The sequence below is a fragment of the Eptatretus burgeri genome, chromosome 4 (assembly GCF_056783735.1).
Source record: "Eptatretus burgeri isolate ZD-2024b chromosome 4, Ebu_testis_v1, whole genome shotgun sequence".
Classification (NCBI taxonomy): Eukaryota; Metazoa; Chordata; class Myxini; order Myxiniformes; family Myxinidae; genus Eptatretus; species Eptatretus burgeri.
The window spans coordinates 133,039,224-133,056,809 of NC_140964.1; the positions used below are offsets into that span (position 1 = coordinate 133,039,224).

General features: G+C 45.2%; 1 protein-coding gene and 1 long non-coding RNA gene across 4 annotated transcripts in view; one reads left to right on the forward strand and one right to left on the reverse strand.

Moving 5' to 3' along the window:
• The window catches only part of LOC147029151 (uncharacterized), a 157,796-nt gene that overhangs the window by 125,643 nt on the left and 14,567 nt on the right, over positions 1-17,586 (reverse strand). The gene's annotated exons all lie outside the window — the stretch shown is intronic.
• On the forward strand, positions 1,014-3,005 carry LOC147029152 (uncharacterized). Its single transcript, XR_015056815.1, has 2 exons — positions 1,014-1,133; positions 1,229-3,005. It is a non-coding gene; the product is annotated as an uncharacterized LOC147029152 (long non-coding RNA).

Sequence of the window (17,586 nt, forward strand, 5' to 3'; positions counted from 1 at the left end):
GCCTCGGGGCACTCTCTATTCAAATAACCCAGACAACAAGATAAAGATTTGTTAAAGGTGATTCTAAAGAAATATCTGAAACGTCTAAGCCTCGGGGCACTCTTTATGAAATAACCAATGCATATCGTTTAGCTCACTCATTGAACCTATAAACATTTGTTCATTCTCAAATTCCTTCAATAGTTTAATTTTCTTTGCACAATAATCCCCATCTAAAATATTGAAAAACAAAACATTTGAATCTTTATATTTTTTAAGATACCCCTTTTGTGCCATTACGAAATGATAAACTTCTCTTAATGATCTCATCTGACCACCTCCTGAGCCACAGGTTATTTTTGTTAAGCCCCGCCCACTTTTCCTAATCCCCGCCCACTTTTGCTAAGCCACGCCCACTTTTCATGATTTTTTATAGGCCACGCCCACTTTGCCTAAGCCCCGCCCACTTTTGCTAAGCCCCGCCCACTTTTCATGAGGTTTTTTTAAGCCACGCCCACTTTTCCTAAGCCCCGCCCACCTACTCTTACATCATTTCCAGTTCATCTGTGACTCACAAAGAAATCACTAGAAAATTTCAGCATGTTTCAGTTTCTATGGTTTCCATGTTATTAAATGGTTTCCAGCATGTTATGAAATTCCACCAGGGAATTTCCACAGGAAACCACACCCAACAGTCTCCCTATAAAAGCCTCATGCCCAGGCTCCATTTTAAACATTTGTTTTTGCTGGCAATGGTGTGCTGTGTGCTTGCCTGGAACTCTCAGACTTGTATGGAACTAAACCTTCAAGTTGATGAACTGGATTCAAACCTCTTATCCATTGAGGTAAGATTTTTATTTTCCTATTTTTAGTTCCTTTTAAACATCGACTCGTTTAATAATTAAATAACTTAATTAGTACATTATTATTTTCTCTCACAGGAAATTGTATCTGAAATGCAACATGAAAATACCGATTTTGCCACAACTTGGGGTGAAATTGTTGGCTTGGTTGAAGACCTTATGAGCGACTAAGACCGACAGAACGAGCAAGACCTTGAGTGGGATGACTTTGGGGTCCCTTGGAACTCTCTGACTTGTATGGAACTAAACCTTCAAGTTGATGAACTGGATTCAAACCTCTTATCCATTGAGGTAAGATTTTATTTTCCTATTTTTAGTTCCTTTTAAACATCGACTCGTTTAATAATTAAATAACTTAATTAATACATTATTATTTTCTCTCACAGGAAATTGTGTCTGAAATACGAAATGAAAATACTGCTTTTGCTACAACTTGGGGGGAAATTGTTGGCTTGGTTGAAGACCTTATGAGCGACCAAGACCTACAGAACGAGTTCGTCCTTGATGACCCAACCAAAGAGTTATACCTTGGAGACCAGCAAAATCCTGAAAAAGAGTTTTACAGCAATAGTACTCATTGTGAGTTATCAAGACAATACCCACTGAACAAGTTATACCTTGATGAGCCAGAATACAAGTTTTACCTTGGAGACTCACAAATTTTGAAAAAATCAGTAAATGAGTTCTGCCTTGATGGTTTAAATAACTACCTTGGAGACTCAGGAAAAGGGTTCTGCCAAGATGGTTCTAAATATGGGGCCTACCTTGGAGACTCACAAATTTTGAAAAAAATCAGTAAATGAGTTCTGCCTTGATGGTTTAAATAACTACCTTGGAGACTCAGGAAAAGGGTTCTGCCAAGATGGTACTAAATATGGGTCCTACCTTGGAGACTCACAAATTTTGAAAAAAATCAGTAAATGAGTTATCCTTAAGAGACTTTGTAAGTTGGTTTTACTTTGAATACTTGAAATGTGGGTTCTGGATTGATAACTCACAATGTGATACATATCTTGGAAACTCAACGGGAATGTGGTTATACCTTGAAGACTTGGAAAGTTGGGTTTATGTTGGACACTTGAAACTTTTATTTATTTATTTATTTATTTATTATTATTATTATTATTATTTTATTTATTTATATTTTGGAGACTTTTGGAGTTGCTATCACTCTTTGGGATCTAAACCTATCGTTGTAGTTCTTTGTCGGATGGTGCTTGATGGGAGCAAGATCAAGAAAGTTCTGGGAAGAAAGTGCAGGCTTACTCCCCCTTTTTACGTCATCAAACCTGAAAGCCTTAAAAGACAGAATTGGAAGAAGAGAAAAAAACAAAAAATATACATTGTTCGTTCTGGGAAGAAAGTGCAGGCTTACTCCCCCTTTCTACGTCATCAAACCTGAAAGCCTTAAAAGACAGAATTGGAAGAAGAAAAAAAACGTAAAAAATATATATATATATAGGTGGAAATCTCATTTTGAAAAAGACATTGTGTTGGGCGAGGATTGAGTTGGGGTTGAGATTTTGAATGTGAGGGTTGGGGTTGAGATTTTGAATGTGAGGGTTGGGACACACACACACACACACACACACACACACACACACACACACACACACACACACACACACACACACACACACACACACACACACACACACACACACACACACACACACACACACACACACACACACACACACAAAGTTAAGCCTTGACTTCAGTTGAGGATTCTGTGTTTGGGGTTCACAGATCTAAGAACGTCCACCCCTTGACACACATTATATACTGTTATACACCTCGGACTTGGCCCTCGAGTGTCCACAATGGTGTATAGTAGGAGGGAGTGAAGCGCCAACCCATTGCTCCCATTGCACACACATTATATACTGTTATACACCTCGGACTTGGCCCTCGAGTGTCCACAACGGTGTATAGTAGGAGGGAGTGAAGCGCCAACCCATTGCTCCCATTGCACACACATTATATACTGTTATACACCTCGGACTTGGCCCTCGAGTGTCCACAACGGTGTAGAGCAGGAGGGAGTGAAGCGCCAACCCATTGCTCCCATTGCACACACACACACACACACACACACACACACACACACACACACACACACACACACACACACACACACACACACACACACACACACACACACACACACACACACCAACAAACAAAAGTTAAGCCTTGACTATTCAGTTGAGGATTCTGCGTTTGGGGTTCACAGATCTAAGAACGTCCACCCCTTGACACACATTATATACTGTTATACACCTCGGACTTGGCCCTCTAGTGTCCACAAAGGTGTATAGTGGGAGGGAGTGAAGGGACAACCCATTGCTCCCATGGGTATTATCTGCTTAGTTTTGTCTTTTGTAATTCCTGTGAATAAAATGAACCTAAAATCTCTTCCCCTTCCAAATCATACATCTTATAAGTCCAAGGAACCGTATCTATTACATCAACAATTTTAAAAAGTTCTTTCGTCCATCGTTTAGTAAAACCCTTTTCAAAATGAGATTTCCACCTATATATTCTTACGATATCACCAACTTTGAACTTAGGTTTTCTGACATTAATCTCTTTTTCATATTTTAATTTTGTAAATGTTTCTGATGGCTTCATATTTGTTGACGTGTGAATCGTGTCATTATACTTATCCACAATATCCTGAATAAAAGATGACCATTGTTGTGAACCGAGTTGTGTGAATTTTTTATATAGTCTCTCTTTTAAGGTACGATTAAAACGTTCAACAACAACTGCCTTCCCTTCATTAAAGGTACTGTATAATGTAATACTGTTATTTTTTAGAAAATTCATAAATGTCTTGTTATAAAACTCCCTACCCTCATCAGTCCACAATCTTTTAGGTTTTCTCATACTGTTATTAAATATCTTTTGGAAGGCTAACATAAGAGTATTACCTGTTTTGTTTTTTAATGGTACAACCCACGCATATCTACTCCTCAAATCAATAACGGTTAAAGCATACTTGTACCCCTTATCATTATTGAGTTCAATCAAATCAGCAGACCAGATATAATCTACTTCCTTGGAATAAACTTTCCTTCTCTGAAACTTTGTGAATATTGGTTTATGTAATTCATCAGCTAATTGCTCTTCAGTCTTAATAACATCATTAGAGCCTATAAGTTTTATGAATTTCCAAGACCAAGTTTCAATTTAGCACTGATCATCTTCTTCACAATGAACCGATCAACTTTTTCTCTCAAGGTTGGATTTTGTATCAGAGACAAATTATACAACATTTCTCTATCGGCTTCATGCTTTTCTTGCAACGTTGTGGTATTCCCATAATCAATATCGTGTCTCATGCACACTTCATCAACTCTATTGATAGGCTTACTCCAGGATTTAGGATTGTCTGCCTCATCTAATCTTTTATCCAAGTTTGTGCCTGGGCCACAGAAAGAATACCCTGGAAGATGTAATTCCCCTGGTATTCCAGTAGTTGTAAATTTACTTCCTGATAAAAACTTTTGTATATCTCCTCCTAGTTTGTGTTGGGAGATAAATTGATTTTTTTGAACCACACACCGAACATATACCTTTTTGTATAACCCTGTTATTTTTACTTTTAATATATGAAATATTTTTAGTATTAGTTTTCTTTTTACATTTGAGACAATAACTCATTTATTTATGAGAAAAATTCCTGCAGAGTGCAAAAACCTTTTTAGTTTCCAACATGCACATTTGAATCTTAATTTTTAAAACATAAAGAATCCTTAGAAATGCCTTCACTCTCTCCCCCATTTATTTAAGAAAAAAAAAAAAATGAAAAACTTGAATTAAAATACATGTCTTCTCGATGTCAATAGTCTTGTCGAAAGTATTGTAAATAGACTTATCAATTCTTTGTTTTCCTCCTCGGTGGGTTGAGTTATTTTCTGTAATACCCCTAATCTTTTTTTAATCTCACTGGTTTCCATATTTTGATATTTATTTTGTCTCGCTCTTTCCTCCCTCTCCTCCTTCTCTCTCTTCTCTTTTTCCTCCTTCTCTCTCTTCTCTCTTTCCTCCCTCTCTCTCTTCTCTCTTTCCTCCCTCTCTCTCTTCTCTCTTTCCTCCCTCTCTCTCTCTCTTCTCTCTTTCCTCCCTCTCCTCCTTCTCTCTCTTCTCTTTTTCCTCCTTCTCTTTCTTCTCCTTTTCCTCCTCTTCCCTCTCTTCTTCAACTCCTTCCTCATCCCTTACTATCCTTGAATCGCTTACACCCCAAAGAATATTATACATATATTCATCAGGATTTCTTGTTATTCCTGTATCCAAAATAATTTTTTTTACAACAGGAAACCAATAAAATTTCTTTTGAATTTCAAAAAAAGAGCCTTACCTTTTCTTAACTTTATAATTTTTTCATTATTTAACATTCTAATTAAATCTAAAGTTGTCGGTTTATCAACATCAGCATAATGCCAATCTTTTATTGAAAATACCTCATTCTTATGTTGTAGAACATATTTATTAAAATACCGAATACTCTTTTCTTGAAGGTATGCTTGGACACAGAAATGATAATTTTCTTGAAGCCTTCTTGCTGTCATTTATGTATTAGAAATATATGTTAGAATAATATTATGGCACGAAACACCTCCCCATCTTCCCATAGTTAAATCATTTTGTATTTCCTTACTTATTATATATAATCCTGTTTTTTCTGTTTTCATGAGATAAACAAGGGCAAAACCATTATTATATTTACCCTTATTAAATTCTTTTATTTGTTGTTTACTAATCGTGGCCCCACAAAACTCATTCTCGATACCAAGTGGATAATATTCTTCCTTACGAGACTGATTTAATTGTTCCAGGTCTTCGAGGTTAATTTTAAATGACCAATTATACCCTAAATCATTCATATCATACCCCCATTGTTCTATTCTCATACAAACGATACGCCCTTCTTTATAAAAATTTATTTTAATTCGAACTGTGAATTCTGTATGACCTGGAGATAATATCAACACTTCTGTATCTTTGGAATACACGGCTGTTTTATTTAAGGATATATATTGTGATAAATCGCTTAATCTCACCAAGTCATTCGCGTCAGTCGGGCTTGGATAATTTTTTTAATTTATAAGCATTTTTCATGTTAATATTTTTGGTTATATTATATTTATGTCGTTCAGCCTGTGCCTTTGTGTAATAATTTGATAAATCAATATCCAGTTCTTGAGATACACCAAAGATAGAACCATCTTTACCAACATGTCATTTATATTAGATTAAAAATAATATCATAAAACTTTTTATTTTTGTTGAGTTGAAATAACACATATAGGCATAATTGGCCACAACACTTGGAATTTAACTCTTGGACTTGAAATGTTTGATAAACACCATTCTGTAAGAATTTTATGACTTCAACAGGTGGTGGAAGACCAAAACTATCAAAATAATATTTGTCTTGACCATTACAAATACAAACCCAATGAGAACCGTTCCCATTATTATCTTCTCAGTTCATAATAATATTCTTTGTATGTTTCGGCACATTTGTTAATTCATCTCTCATACAAATAACCACATTATGAATTTTTAATTTCTTACAATATTTGGCAAGTTGTAAATTTGATGTTGTAATCTTTCCAAATTCTTTCAACCACTCATCAATGCTCATTTATTTATTAGAAAGATATAATCCATTACCTCTTTTCGTTGATTTTACACCTGCTTGTGCTATAGAAGAAAGCATATCTCCAACTAGCAATCTCGCTTTATCAGGCAGACCTTCAAGTTTTTCAGCAAAATCTACAATTACACCACTTCCACTAATTTGTTTCTCCAACTCTTTGTTATGTCTTTCCAATTCTTTTTGAGCCTGGAGTTGAGCCTTCCTTTCGTTGGCAGTTTTCACCGCTGTTGAAATACCACCCGTCAATGCTCCAACCACACTTAAACCAGCAAATAAAGGAATTAGAAATGGGAGAAATCCTCCACTCGTCTCTCTTATTGAATATTTTTTCAACATTGGTTTTGTCATTTTAATTTTAAGTGAGCCAGTGTCATTCAAGATTTTAACCTGTTCTCTTGTGAGAAAAACATCAATTCTTACTGCTCCTTTTCTCTGAATTGTATTAACGTTAATCGTACAAGGCTTTTGATTTTGAACACAAGATGATAGTTTATGAAGATTGATTTGATTAACATATACCCCAGTTGGAACTTTGCCACTCATTTATTTAACAAAAAATTATGTGAGACTAATCATCACACCATTATCTGTATTAATCTGCAATTCTGTTTCTTCCAAAAGCAAACAATATGTATCAACTTCTTCACTCTCTCCTCTTTCAATGTATAGGGAAGTATCCACTCGATTAGAGACTTTATAGTTTCCTTTTGAGCGCTCAGGTCAAACGCATAGATTGTATACAAACTTTTAAATGCTGTCATATCCAAAATAGGTTCTTTATTTCCATTACTTTCACACACCTTTTGGTAAGACTTGTATGCTTCAGCAAAATCATTTTTTTCCCAATTAATTTCCAATCTATCTCGTGGGTAAAATGTTCCATCGAGAGAAACGCGAAGTTGTTTCACCTTAGCATTATCACTCAATGCATTATTCTTATCAGTCGCAGTATCACCATCTGGCTTTTTAAAAATGATCCACAGATATCGTGGCTTTCCTTCCAGAACACCCAAATTCCACGTGTAAGTTGTTTGATTGAGTTTAACGTGTTGACATCTTCTTTTGAGGTATGATACATTGAGTGGTTTCTTTGAGTTAAGTCTTCGATTCAACATCTCTTCTGTTTTAAGATTAGGAGTATATTCACTGATATACCAACTCATTTCCTCAATTACAAATTTATTCTGATCACCAAAAGCACTACCAACACCAAAAAGCAATCGATTTTCATTATCATTCCTTTGTAGTTGAAATCTAATTTTAAGGCCATACAGAACTTTATCATGATCACAAAATCCAAATATACCTTTAAGAGGAACTGCCACAGTAAAACTATTTTCTGCTTTTGTATCATCATTATACATTCCTTTCCTTTGAGTATACCCAGGGTCTGTGTTTGTTCCCGTTGACATATCAGGAATAAAACCTTCGACAGACCCCTTTCCCATTCTATCACTGAATGTATAGAGTGTAAATTTTATCATTTCAGATACAGCAGAGACATAATCAACCGCTTCAACTTCTTGTGTTCCAATATACTGTTGTGGTTACCAGATTCGCAAACCACCATTCAGGTCCCTTAGGTGAGGTATCTCGGTAAGTACATGTGTAGTTAGGCCCAAACCCGTTGTCTAGTGGGAATACATGTCATTTATACGTGCTGCGACTCTTCAGGATAGCCGTTTTTCTTTTACTATCTTTATTTTGGACCAATCGCCACCATCACAACCACAACAACAACCACCAACCACAATGCCGCTTCACCACAACCGCCATGACCTTTACCGTCACAACTCGCCACCATCGCATCACCGTCATCTCGCGCCACTCATGGGCACCGATGCTGGACTCGTGTAGGGCGCACGTTGAACAGCGTGTACAAAACCACGGATTTTCTGCTTCAAAAACGGATCAAAAACGACACACGCCCACTTTTTGCCGTCCAATCGGTGAGCGAGGGGCGATTTGGCCCCGCCTCCAGAACGATCGATATATGCAAATTTATGGATCAAAAAGCCTTCACGCCCACTTTTTCTCGGGCCAATGGGGAGCGAGGTGAAAGGTCAAAGGGAGGGGGTCAAAGGCGAAGTTACGGGGGGATAAAAGGACGGTGTTCGTCAGTCAAAGGAGTCGTAAAAGTCGGAACGAGAGAGTCAGCAGAACGAGAACGAAGAGTCGGTCGGAGAGTCAGCAGGATGAGAACGAGTCGCAAACGGAAACGAGAGAAGGAGCAGAACGAGGTCGGAGAGTCAAGAAGAGGAGAGTCGGAAGCAAAGGGTCAAGACTTCGCGGGCGGTGGAGCTGCTCGTCGTGTGCGTTGGAGTCGGAACGGAGGGGACGGAGCTGTGGAAAGGCGGCGACACCAGACGAGGGGGTGCTCGCGTCGTGCAGGAAGCTGCACCCGAGGGAGGCCGACAGCGCGACCTGGCCGAGGTGGAGACGCTCGTCGCATATAATAAAGATCCTCTATACCCCGAGCATCAGCAACCCCCTCCTGTTTCCCCCCGCGCTGAGATAGTGCGACCAAGGGGGCCCCGTTCCCACCCCCCTTGCCAGGCACTGTCCACGAGGCCCGCGGGTTGCGGGGCCATCGCCGCTCCGCGTCTCATCACCAGACGGGTAGGCCCGACCCGGTCTCGGCCTCAGGCCTACCCCATTCTTGGGGGATTTCTTTTCCTTGGTTTTGGGTATGTGTTGTCGGCGCCGTCTGTGAAGTAGAATTGTACAAGTGTTGCCGTGTGCTCGGTAGTCGGTATTAGCTCTGCACTGTGTTTTCACTTTTATGTTTGCTTTTTGTGTAAATGGAATTGTGTTTTCTTTTTTTGTGTGCATTTGGTGGAATTGTATTTGTGTGCTTCCCGTGTGCCGCGAATAAATGTGCTTTATTGTTGAACTGTTCTCCCGCTTCGCTTCGTCTTTTCCTCCATTGAATCCCCATCTTGCTTCACGTAAAGGGTTGGTAGTGGGCTGAATACGCCCGATAATTAATCGAACCGTCGAGGTCGACGATAACACCGCTCGGTTATTCTGATAGTACGGAACGGGTCGCTTAAGTGGCCCGTGTCCGAAGTCGACCTGCGGCGAGGTGCGATCGCCCGGTCTACCCTCCGCGTGGGTACTTAGGTAGTTCGAATTTGGCGAACAACCCTATCCCACGCGGGGGCTGATTGGCTCGATCGCGGTGAGACCGAAAGGTCCACCCGTGACTGGTTCCCGGCGTTAGTCCGAGAGGGTCACGACTGGATTGTCCGTCCGGTGGGCGACGTGCCGCGATTCGAGTTACGTGGCCGTCCGCACGCCGGCGGGCGCGAAATCCGCAACACTGGTGTCAGAAGTGGGATACAAATTCATCGCCCTCCTCGCGGCACTGGTATTGGAGAGCGGGACAACAGGCTCTCCTGTCTCCAGCGTAATTCACGGGAATCGGTCCAGGCGTGAGAGAAGCGACCCCCGATTCCCTCCAAATTACGAGCGAGCAAATTAACCCTTCACGAGAAGCAAGATGGCGTCTCAAGGCGAGCGGGAGCCGGGGGTATTAGAAATGGATGTAGAATGTGTAGGATCCATGGTCCAGGATGGAATCCCCGAGCAGGAAATGTTGATTGTGCAGGAACACGGACTCGCCCAACTGAACCCAGGACCCGAGGTGGGTGCGGCAGCGGCCGCGGTGTATGACACCTCCCCCCCCCTCTCCACCAAGACCCTTCCCCAACCCCTGCCGAAACGGCTCACTTGAGTGCATCCGACATGGCCCAGCTATTCACCATGCTGGCACAAATGAATGCGGCAATGACAAATGAAATGAAAAACGAAATGAAAGGCATGAACAAACAAATGATCGAAAAGATGGAGGCGAATATGAAAAACGAAATGAAAGGCATGAACGAACAAATGAACGAAAAGATGGATACAAATACAAATGAAGTGAAAACGACGATGGATGCGAATACACAGCAAATGAAGGAAGAAATGAAAAAGCTGCGGGGTGAGACGCAGAACATGGGCCGAAGCCTGCAGGCGGGCATGAAGGCCGTGACCGGGGAGATAAAAATGGCGACTCCACGTGTGGGAGCAAACGAGCTGGGTGGGGGTGCAACGGCTGACAGGCCCGCGGTGGAGGCGGGTGAAAAAATAATTCGTGGAACGTGTTGGGCGAGGGTCGTGACGATGACCGAAAGGGAAAAATTAAATGGGGAGACCAAAACGTGTGAGACGAGACACGAGGTGACGACAACAGAAATAATAGTTGAGACAAGGGAGGTAAAGGGTGAAGAGTTGGCAGAGACACGGGAGATGGGAACGATAGAGGGAAGACTACACGATGAAGACGGGGTAAGTGACGCGCACGCACACACGGAGGTAGTGGAGGACAATGGGGTTGAGCTCGCGGAGCGTGTTGGGACCCGGTGCGAGCACCTGGATGGCCTCCTCCAGGAACGAGGGGAGGGAGTATGCCCCCTTGAGGCGAGTCACGACCAGGTGAGTTCGGTCGTGCTTTGCGAGGTTGAGGGACGAGTGCTGTGGACGGGTGCACGGAGAGCTTGGGGGTGTAGAGGCCCCGGAGACCCTTGTGGGGACACAAATCCCCAGTGTGGTTGTCCCTGTGTGTGTGGTGCAAGGTGTGAGTGCGGCACCGTGTGTGGAAGTGACCCCGTGTGTGAGTGGTGTGGTGGCGATGGTGCCAGAGTGCGTGCTTCCCAGCACGCCGGGTGTGGATGGGGCACCGTGTGTGAGTGAGGCCGTGTGTGTGAGTGAAACGGCCAGTATGAGTGAGGCACCACGTGTGAGTGGTGTGGTGGCGATGGTGCCAGAGTGCGTGCTTCCCAGCACGCCGTGTGTGGATGAGGCACGGAGTGTGAGTGAGGTACCGCGGGTGAGTGCCCCCGCGTGTGTGGATGAGGCACGGTGTGAGAGTAGTGAGGCACGCGTGAGTGAACGGCCGTGTGCAAGGTCGCTGTGTGCAAGGGAGACCGTGTGTGTGAGAGAGCGGTATGTGAGGGAGATGGCGGTTGGCATGCGGGAGCACGCAGCCGCGTCTCCCGGTGTGAGTTTCATGGTGTGGACTGTGTGCGTCGTAACACGCAGGTATGCGTGTGTGGAATGGAGGCGACGACGGCGACATGGGAGAAACGAAAGCCGAGTAGCGGCTGTAGTTGTTTCGAGGACCGTGCCGGGTTCACCCAGCAGTGAGCACGCGGTTCGTGCTGTGCAACGCACGAGACCGCCACGTGCTCGCTTGCGAGAGTGAAGTCCCGGTCCGGAAACGCACGCGGTGGATTTGCCGATCCCGCGGACGGACAAAGTTTAGGCAGGTAAATGGATTTGGACCGGACGGGTTCTCCACGCGATCGTGTGTGTTCAGCTCCAACGGGCAAAGCACATGTGTTCGCGTGGGAAACCCCTCGAGACGTGGGGCTTGTTTTTTTTTGCGCACGGTGACGTCATGGCTGCACGTGTGGTTGGAATCCGGCAGGAGGGGTATCTCTGCCGGATGGTAGCGTCCAAGGAGGGACGAGGAACACGTGCAGCTGCATGACGTCACGGGCAGGTGCAAAGTGCGCGAGCTCTGAGTTGCCGCGCTGGCGCTGCGCATGTAGAAAAAAAAAAAAAAAGAGAACAAGCCTCACTTTCGGGTGCAAAGGATTCCTGGGCAAGGGGTAAAAGACCCCCTTGACCTGGGCACAGGATGGAAACTAGTTAGGGGGAAGGGTTAGCTTAGTTAGACCGACTTCATGGGGCAGGGGTAAGTCCTCATGGAGTCCGTGGAATGGATTAGATAGAGGGATTGTAGCGAGATTTAGGTTGGGAAATAAAATGAATTTTTGAGTTAGGAGACAGTGACAGACTTGTGAATGTGTAGAGGGGACGTAGCTTAGCTACGTAGTGTTAAAAGGAACGTGCTGTAGTTTAAGGGACGACGTGGGAGCACGAGTTAGTTAGGGGATGTAGTTAGAAGGATGGCAGAGTTCAGTGGTGTGTGTGTTGAAGAGTTGGTGAGTTATGAGGTGAAGACATGTTGAGTGAGGTGGAAGCATGTGCTTGGTGAGTGAGTGAGGCCAGCGGGTCTGTGTGTGTGGAGCGAATGGGGAATGCATGGTGCGATGAGTGATTGGGGGGAGGAGTGACTCCCGCCCAAGGGACCCCGGGGTCAGTGTAGAGTGAGTTAGCTGGGTTAGTCAAATTGAAAAATGGAGGTCGTTTTGTTGTTGGTGGGAAAGTAGGCTCGAGACCCATTTGGAGGGGTGCAGGAGCCCTGTTGACGGGCTTGGGAGCGTGGCTGCGAAAGGTGAGTATCGCTGAGTGGGTACCCCGGGCACCAGGCTAGTCGGCCGCGGTAGGCCATGGGCCCATGGGGGGCCGGGATAGAGTAGTGGGCACGGGTGCGCCTGCTTGGTGCGGGGGCCCGGGGCGCCATTAGCCGCGTGGGCAGTGTTGTGGGCACGGGTGACCCTCGGAAAGGGGCCCGGGAGGCCGGCCTGCCACGTGTGCGTTTCAGGGAGGTGCCATGGGGGCACTCCCGGTGTTAGGGAGCTGGTAGGCTCGGAGGCAGTGTAGTGCCCGGGGTGCCATAGCGGGAGATTCGGCAGAGGGTCGTGCCTGCCAAAGGGAGCCACGTGTCCCAGCCAGGAGACCGTGTGAGGGCACGGAGAGAAAATTGGGGGGCGAGGCCCGAAATTGTGAGGACACCAACACAGGCGACGGGAATCTGGGTTGTTAGAACCAATAGTTTAAGCGAGAGGCGCTTGTTGAAAGCCCCGGGGTAGTTTAACAGTTAAATGGTTAGGGTAGATTAGGTGATGTACCCCTCCGCACCATCCATCCCCTCGCTGTCGTTGTGGGCCGCTGGACCCACTTGGTGTTAAGATCGCCGAACTCTGGGGAGGCCATTCTGAGGCTTCGTTGGGCCTCGGCACAGGACGTTAGCTCTCCCTTGTTCCCCTCTGGGAAGGGAACGTAGGGGTTGGGAGTAGGCTAGGTGACAGGATAGGTTAGCCGAACAAGGACGATAAAGGGGGTTAGGGGACGATTTATAGTGGGGGAGTAAAAATAAAAACAACAGAAAAAAAATAAGTTGGGGCTAAATTGGGGTTTGACAAATTAAGGGAGTGGGTATGTACAGTGACAGGCAAAGGCGATAGGTTGGGAGGGAGACAGGTAGGTAGGTCCGAGCCCGCCTTCCAAGTGGCCAGCACCACCGCACTCCCTCCACCAACCTCCACTGAACGGCAAAGGCTGGCCAGCTTCATCTGCAGCTGCTGTGCTGCAAGGCCTGTGCCGGCTGGATCGTCTGCCGGCTGGCTGTTTTTCTGCAAGGCCTGTGCCGGCCAGTTCATCTGCTGGCTGTTTTTCTTCAAGGCCTGTGCCGGCCAGTTCATCTGCCGGCTGTGTTTGCCTGCAGCGGCCTTCTTCTGCGGGCTGTGTTTGCCTGCTGCCTTTGCCATGCCATGCCCACTGCCCAGGTTCACCAGCCCCGTTCAATTTTTGCTTTGCCCCCCCCCCCCCTGTTCATTGCCATGTGCGCCAGGATCAAGGCAACAGTTTGCAAGCTGCAAGAACTGCCCTGTTGGCAGCTACAACACGGGCCTGCAGTGGTGGCCCGTGCACCGTGTTTGTGTCCATGCATCCATTCGTTGTGCTCATTGCGTGTGCCACTTGAGCTGGCACGGAGACTGCGTTGTGCAGCCCATGCACCGTTGTGGTTCACTGCATTCAGTTCAAACCGTTCATGCATCCATTCGTTGTGTTCATTGCGTGTGCCACTTGAGCTGGCACGGAGACTGCGTTGTGCAGCCCAAGCACCGTTGTGGTTCACTGCGTTCAGTTCAAAAGGGAAGGCCTTGGACTGCGTGTGAGCAGCCAGCCACGTTCCCTGTCACCTGCATTGTTTGAGCCAGAGACTGCATGTGGGCAGCCTGGCTCCCTGCTAACTGCTTTTCTTTTGCAGAGTTCATTGATCCTGGGCCATGGTTTAGTGTAAGATTTGTAAGTTAAGGTTAAGATGTACTGTAAATATGAGTGCGCCCCCGGCATGTCTGTCTAGCGCCGGCAATTTTATTTAAGTCGTCCGTGTGAGTGAGTTTGTTTAGGTAGTTACGCAGCCCTCAGGTTATTTATTTTGGGGACACGAATACCATGAATGTCGCACTCAGGGATCCGTAGGTAAAATGTACTAGGGGAAAACTACACATGATGGCACACGAAAATTTGACGACTCGGGACGAGTCTGTAAAAAGGGAAGGGGGTAGTGTTGTGGTTACCAGATTCGCAAACCACCATTCAGGTCCCTTAGGTGAGGTATCTCGGTAAGTACATGTGTAGTTAGGCCCAAACCCGTTGTCTAGTGGGAATACATGTCATTTATACGTGCTGCGACTCTTCAGGATAGCCGTTTTTCTTTTACTATCTTTATTTTGGACCAATCGCCACCATCACAACCACAACAACAACCACCAACCACAATGCCGCTTCACCACAACCGCCATGACCTTTACCGTCACAACTCGCCACCATCGCATCACCGTCATCTCGCGCCACTCATGGGCACCGATGCTGGACTCGTGTAGGGCGCACGTTGAACAGCGTGTACAAAACCACGGATTTTCTGCTTCAAAAACGGATCAAAAACGACACACGCCCACTTTTTGCCGTCCAATCGGTGAGCGAGGGGCGATTTGGCCCCGCCTCCAGAACGATCGATATATGCAAATTTATGGATCAAAAAGCCTTCACGCCCACTTTTTCTCGGGCCAATGGGGAGCGAGGTGAAAGGTCAAAGGGAGGGGGTCAAAGGCGAAGTTACGGGGGGATAAAAGGACGGTGTTCGTCAGTCAAAGGAGTCGTAAAAGTCGGAACGAGAGAGTCAGCAGAACGAGAACGAAGAGTCGGTCGGAGAGTCAGCAGGACGAGAACGAGTCGCAAACGGAAACGAGAGAAGGAGCAGAACGAGGTCGGAGAGTCAAGAAGAGGAGAGTCGGAAGCAAAGGGTCAAGACTTCGCGGGCGGTGGAGCTGCTCGTCGTGTGCGTTGGAGTCGGAACGGAGGGGACGGAGCTGTGGAAAGGCGGCGACACCAGACGAGGGGGTGCTCGCGTCGTGCAGGAAGCTGCACCCGAGGGAGGCCGACAGCGCGACCTGGCCGAGGTGGAGACGCTCGTCGCATATAATAAAGATCCTCTATACCCCGAGCATCAGCAACCCCCTCCTGTTTCCCCCCGCGCTGAGATAGTGCGACCAAGGGGGCCCCGTTCCCACCCCCCTTGCCAGGCACTGTCCACGAGGCCCGCGGGTTGCGGGGCCATCGCCGCTCCGCGTCTCATCACCAGACGGGTAGGCCCGACCCGGTCTCGGCCTCAGGCCTACCCCATTCTTGGGGGATTTCTTTTCCTTGGTTTTGGGTATGTGTTGTCGGCGCCGTCTGTGAAGTAGAATTGTATAAGTGTTGCCGTGTGCTCGGTAGTCGGTATTAGCTCTGCACTGTGTTTTCACTTTTATGTTTGCTTTTTGTGTAAATGGAATTGTGTTTTCTTTTTTTTGTGTGCATTTGGTGGAATTGTATTTGTGTGCTTCCCGTGTGCCGCAAATAAATGTGCTTTATTGTTGAACTGTTCTCCCGCTTCGCTTCGTCTTTTCCTCCATTGAATCCCCATCTTGCTTCACGTAAAGGGTTGGTAGTGGGCTGAATACGCCCGATAATTAATCGAACCGTCGAGGTCGACGATAACACCGCTCGGTTATTCTGATAGTACGGAACGGGTCGCTTAAGTGGCCCGTGTCCGAAGTCGACCTGCGGCGAGGTGCGATCGCCCGGTCTACCCTCCGCGTGGGTACTTAGGTAGTTCGAATTTGGCGAGCAACCCTATCCCACGCGGGGGCTGATTGGCTCGATCGCGGTGAGACCGAAAGGTCCACCCGTGACTGGTTCCCGGCGTTAGTCCGAGAGGGTCACGACTGGATTGTCCGTCCGGTGGGCGACGTGCCGCGATTCGAGTTACGTGGCCGTCCGCACGCCGGCGGGCGCGAAATCCGCAACAATACAAACGCACACTATCAAACATTTTCCAGAAGAAATCATTTACAAGTGTAGCGTTTGTGTTATTCCCAGCCTTAGTGAATTTAAATTTACACAACAAGAAACTTTCGGAGAGATTCAAATAGGTTTGTTGATTATTTATTTCAAAACTTTTTGTACCATTCGTATTCCAGTCTGTTCCAGTTATTGCATTTACCTTGAAGTAATCTTCTTTTTTAGTGGAGTTTGAGATAATAATAGTATCATCCAAATCATAGATACTATCAATTGCTTCCATACTTGTATTTATTTAGGAAAAAAAAGATGTTAAAACTTTTGAAACCCTGATCCAAGTGTTTGAATTATTTTCTGTCGTTCTTGGGGGGACAACTGAGTTTTGCCTTTCTTAATTTCTTAATTTCTTTTATTGCTTGTAATTTATGAGATTCCTTCTGGGCATCTTTTATACTCTTTACAGCACCTGCTACATTTCCCACAGCAGAAGCAGTTGAACCAATTAGATCTTTATGTTTAAGAATAGTTGAACCAATACCCATGAGAGTATCAATTATCCCATCTCCTCTAAATTGATGCCCAACACCCCTTTGTCTCTTAGGTTTGTTGTATCCTCTACCAAGATACATACCTTCACCCTTGTAGTATGGGGAAAGGAACATCCCATCCCCTGTAATTATTTTATATTTTCCCAACTCGTGTTTCCTCACAATAACCATCGTATTTATTTATTGGAAAACTTCACGTAGGTGAATTCTGATAGATATAACTTCTCCATTAAAAGAAATCACACGATTATCTTGGTCAGTCATCCTAAAATTTACTCTGTGTATGGTTTTTCCTGACACAGGGAGATAAACCAAATTTTTAGGTTCCATATTGAATTTATAACCAATTGGGGTTGAGTATGCGCTGAATGAAAATATTGTATTTGTTTTTTTCCATCATTATAAGCACCATCAATCAAATCACAGTGAATTAACACTGAATTTATTCCTGAGGATATTTGAATGACATTATCACTGTAAAACGTCCCATTAGTTTCAATCT